The following is a 6010-nucleotide window of genomic DNA, read 5'->3' as shown; positions in this document are numbered from 1 at the left end:
ATAAGATAAAGTCTCAACCCCAGACTAAATCTGCCTTCTTATTATAATTGCTTATCTTTGTTTTATGTCCTTTATGTGTTTGCTTTATGTCATCATCTACAATTGATAGAATAGGGAGTTTATGATTAAAACTACAGCCCTTCAAGAATAGCATTATGCCAAAGGCAAGATCCGGTTCACATCACTGCACTTCACTAGAGGAATTCTGGCTTCCCCATCATCTGAATGAAAAATAAACAATCTGTACAGATGCCTGTATATTTAACATTGCATAGATGACCTATTGGGATAACAGGCTGAAGTTTTAATTTTTCTTTTTGATGTTTGGGGTTTGGTATATGTTGTCAACATTCACTAAAGACTTGTGGTAGAAGGTATGTGTTTTGAAACACAGCTCCCGAGCCATTACTCATTTTCACTCTGTCTTATCAGATCTGCAGCTTGCCTGTCATAAAAGCATAATCACTAAAAAGAATCACATTTATTGAGTAATAGCTTCATGAGAAAAATAGCTTATCCTTTTGTGAGTATTGACAGTTGCAGTTAATTGCTATAGTTAATGACTACCTTCTTGACATCATTGAGGTAACTTCTTTATATTAATTCTCTTCTACGTTCTGTCAAGTTCACCATACTTTTTCTGGGTAATTCAACTGCCACTGAGACTTTGGAAGTATGAATTTCAATCCTGATCCTACTGTAGATTTCTCAGCTGGGCTTTCTATTATTTTTTGCACATGCTTCCTTCCCTTTGAATTCAAGAAGGATCATGAATCAATTCATTACAAATTCTCTAACGAGTTATAAGGGCTTTTAGTAATTAGGAGTTTGGGAAGTGCATAAGTTATAAACATTTAACCTTTTTAAACAGATAAATCACTGAATAAAATCTACATCTATAAGTCGAGAATTACAGGGTGCAGTCTGGTAGAAAATTGCTTTCAGTCCATGAACCCACTTTGTAAAACCTCAAAGTTCTGAGTAGTTATCAATATTTTCATCTTACATTATTATTATTTTTTCTGAAAGGCTGGTTGTCAAAAACACTTTGTCTTAGTTTGTGACATAGATTGAAATATATCCTGAAAGACAGAATCTTCCCTCTTCCTGTCTTCACTCACCACATTGGACAAAGAACTACATAGAACTCTATGTTATCATCTATGGGCTCTGTTTTATCTTTTAAATTATATTACTAGTCCTTTCATTTCATTTCTAATTATGCAAAAGTAATCTCAACTTTCTCTGAATGAAAATCATTCCAGGGATCTTGGAATCTGCTAATTCCAATCTGAAGGGAGCCTTGTGATTCTCTATGTTACTAGAAATAATGGGATTTATAGTTTATCAATCTTACTACAATTGTCATAGGACAGTTGATGGCCTTTCTGTGGAAATTAGGAGAGGATTTGGAAAATATTCCTAATATTTTATAGACAACTCCAAATAAATGCTGCTTAAGAAATCCTTGAATTCAGAGTTCTGGCAAGATGGTGGAATAGGCAGACAAGGTGCACAGACCCTCTACAACAAAGCGATGAGAAACTAATTGAACCTGAAACAGAAGACAATCCTGGAACTCTGAGCTTTGAAGGGAAGGATTTAAAAAAGTGTATTAAACACAACTAGTATAAGAATTTGAATTAAAATAGTGAGTAAGGACACAAAGCAGCTGTGGTCCATCAGCTATCCTGATGGCATGGACAGTTTGAATATTTATAAATGGTGTTAGGACCTGAGAATTAGCCTAAAAGTCAGCCCTGCTCACCAAGGACTTTATGGATGAGTGTGCTGGTGGCTGATGAGTAAAAAGGGAAACAGCAAAGATGGAGACAAGCTGAGCTGTGGACTTTCAGCTGTCCAGAGGGTGCAGCCATTTTGAATGTTTACAAGTGCTGGTCATTTTGGACATTTAAAGTAACAGAATTCTTGTTCAGATTCCAGGGATGTAAGAATGGGCTCCACTTGCCAAGGACAGCATGGGCATATGGGAGGCTGATGACTGGAAAGAAGACAGGTGGTGAGTGCATAAGTGCTTCCAGCTAGTGAATAAAGGCGCTGCATACTCAGATAACATGCGAACAAAACAGAAAATGAAAATTTTGGGTGAATCACTCCAACATACAATTATCAATTAAAGATAAACACAAAAACATCACAATGTTTCAAAGACAACAGACCATCACAGTCCACACAAAGAAGATAAAGAAGTAGAAACAAGAGACAAGAATACAGACTCAAAATACAGGCCTGAGGAAGAAGCAGCAATGGAACTCCCTGATAAGGAATTCAAAAGAATTGTGTTTTGGTACCTTCAATGTATTGAGAGACAGATCAAGGAAAACACTGATAAAATTGAGGAAAACACAGAAAACCCTAGAAAATTTTTTGGAAGATAATACAAGAACAAAATGACAAAATAAATGAAAAATTAGAAATGATACAAAATGGACAGATAGAAATCCAGAAGATTAATACTAAATTTTCAGAATTAGATAATACATTGAAAAGGCAAAAGAGTATAATTGAATCAATGGAAGACAGAATTAGTGAGATTGAAGACAAACACCTCAACACTTCTTTAAGAAGGAATCAGTCAGAACAAATATCAAAACAAAATGAAGAAAGTCTAAGGTCTATGTGGGATGCCATCAAAAAGAAGAACCTACATGTAATCTGAATTCCAGAACAGGAAGCAACCAATAAAACTACAGAGAAAATTGTCAAAGGTTTGTTGGAAGAAAATTCCTCTGATATGATGAAAGACGAGAATATATCCATTTAAGAAGTCCAATGAACCCCAAACAGGATAGACTCCAAAAGAAAATCACTAGGACGTAGCATCATCAAACTCACTAAAACCAAAGACAAAGAATTCTGAAAGCAGCATGGGAAAAATGAAAAGTAACCTAAAAAAGGGCAGCCAATAAGACTAAGCTCTGATCTCTCAGCAGAAACCATGCAGGTGAGAAGGCAATGAGATTGTATATATAAAAACCTGAAAGAAAATATTTCCAACCAAGAATTATATATCTGGCAAAATTGCCCCTCAAATTTTATGGTGAAATTAGGACATTTCCAGGTAAGCAGAAATTAAGGGAATTTATTAAAACCAGAAAACCTTATAAGAGATACTAAGAGGAGTCTTTTAGACAGAGAACCAACAACAGTGAACAACAACCGACCATTAACACACATGAGGACATAACCAAAGACCAACCCAGTTATGGAAGTATCCAAAGTAAATAAGTCTCCAAGATTGCAAACAAGGAACCAGAGAAATCAATTGGCAAATGAGAACAACTACAAACCAAAAAGAGGGAAAGAACTGTGTAGTTACGAAACTTCTAAATGGTGAGGAAGTCAAGAGAATTGCAAGATAGAATGGGCTGTTCTAAATTTGGGAAGAAAATTATAAATGACATGGTAACCACACAAAAAAATGATAAACCTTCACATCAAAATAAAAAAGAAGACAAGCACAAATATTTATCAAATACTGAAGCAATAGAAACAAAGGAAGTGATAATACTGTTTGAGCTCAGCAAAGAAAATTATATGGAAGAAAGAAACCAGCAACACCACAAAATGCATAACAAAATGACAGCAACAAATTCATATTTGCTGATAATTACACTGAATGTCAGTGGATTAAATGCATGAATCAAGAGACGGAGACTTGCAGACCAGATTAAAAATAAATAAATAAAACTCACTGCCATCAAGTCAGTCCCAACCCATAGTGACCCCTCCTTAGGTTTCTGAGGCATTATCTTTACAGAAGTAGATTGATCAGTCTTCTTTCCAAGGAGTGGCTGGTGGGTTTGAACCATCAGCCTTCTGGTTAGCAGTCAAGTGCCTTAGGCACTATGTCACCAGAGCTCCTGGATAAGAAAGCATAACCCATCAATATGCTGTCTACAAGTGACACACCTTAGAAAGACAAAAATTAAACATCAAAGATTGGAAAAAGATATATCAAGAAAATGGCAACCAAAATAGAGCAGAAATGGCAATATTGGCATCTGATGAAACTAGCTTTAAGACAAAAACCACCATAAAAGACAAAGAAGGACATTATATAATGATTAAAGGATCAGTTAGGCAAGAGGAGATAGCAATAATAAATATCAATGAAAGAGTCCCAAAATACATAAATCAGACTTTAACAGAATTGAAAAGACAAATAGATGACACCACAGTTATAGTAGGGGATTTTAATATACCATTTTCAATCAAAGATAGAACAACTGGAAAGAAACTCAACAAAGATACAGAAGAACTTAACAATACAATTCAACAACTTGACTTTCTAGACATCTACAGAGCACCCAGCAATAATAGCACAACATACATGGAACATCCTCCAGGATATACCATATGTTAGGCCACAAAGCAAGCCTTAACAAATTAAAAAACATTGAAATATTACAAAGCCTTTTCTCAGATAACAATCCTATAAAATTAGAAATCTACAATAGGAAGATCAATGGAAAAAGAGCTAACACATGGAAACTGAATAACACTCTCCTTGAAAATGACTGAGTAATAAAAGAAATAAAATATGAAATTAAAAAAATTACTTGAATAAAATGAGAAAGAAAATACGGTGTACCAAAATCTCTGTGACAATGCAAAAGCAGTGATCAGAGGCCAATTTATAGCACTAAATGCACACATCAAAAAATAAGAAAGAGCAAAAATCAACACTTTAATGCAATATCTCCAACAATTAGAAAATGAGCAGCAAAAAAAAAAAAAAAAGCCTAAGTCACCAGAAGAAAAGAAATAATAAAGATTGGAGCAGAAATAAATGAAACAGAAAATAGAAAGACAATAGAAAAAAATTAACAAGATTAGAAGTTGGTTTTTTGAAAAGATTAATAAAATCAAAAATGACTGGCAGATTTAACAAAAGAAAAGAGGGAGAGAACACAAATAACACAAATAAGAAATGAGTTGGGCAATATCACAACAGAAATTAAAAGGATAATAGCAGGACACTATGAAGAATTATATTAAAAAAAAAAAAACAAACACCTCACTGCTGTTGAATCGGATCTGACTCATAGCAACCCCTCCTTGGGTTTCTAAGGCAATATCACTACAAAAGTAGATTGCCCAATCTTCCTTCTGAGGAGTAGCTGGTGGGTTTGAACTGCCAGCCTTTTGGTTAGCAGTCAAATGCATTAGGCACTACACCACCAGAACTTCTGAAGAACTATACTCCAACAAATTTGAAAATCTAGAAAAAATTGATGGATTTCTAGAAACATACTACTTACCTGAACTAACACAGACCAAGGTGGAAAATTTGAACTGACCCATAACAAAAGAAGAAATTGAACAGGTCATTAAAAAATATATATCAACAAAAATAAAAGTCCTGGCCCAGATGGTTTCACTGTAGAATTCTACTGAATGTTCAGAGAACTGACACCAATCTTACTCCAACTATTCCAGAACATAGAAAAAGATGGAATCCTCCCAAAGTCATTTTATAACCTTGATACCAAAACCAAGCAAACACATCACTCAAAAGGAAAACTACAGGATAATATCCCTCATGAATATAGATGCAAAAATCTTCAACAAAATCCTAGCCAACAGACTCCAACAACATGTCGAAAAAATAATATATTATGATCAAGAGGGGTTCATATCAGGTATGCAAGGATGATTCAACATTAGAAAAACAGTCAAGTCATCCACCACATAAATAAAACAAATGAAATTACCACATGAGCACATCAAAGGCATTCGATACAACCTAACATCCATTCCTCATAAAAACTCTCAGGAAAATAGGAATAGAAGAGAAATTCCTCATCATAATAAAGGGCATATATGCAAAACCAACAGCCAACATTATTCTCAATGGAGAGAGACTGAAACCATTCCCCTGTGAAAAGAAACCAGACAAGGATGCCCTCTATCACCACTCCTATTCAGTATCATATTGGAAGTCCTAACCAGGGAAATAAGGCAAGAAATCAAAGGCATCCAAATT

The sequence above is a fragment of the Orycteropus afer genome, unplaced genomic scaffold (genome assembly GCF_000298275.1).
Source record: "Orycteropus afer afer isolate SDZICR_OR568_19922 unplaced genomic scaffold, OryAfe1.0 scaffold00066, whole genome shotgun sequence".
NCBI lineage: Eukaryota > Metazoa > Chordata > Mammalia > Tubulidentata > Orycteropodidae > Orycteropus > Orycteropus afer.
Note: the sequence above shows the minus strand (reverse complement) of the source record.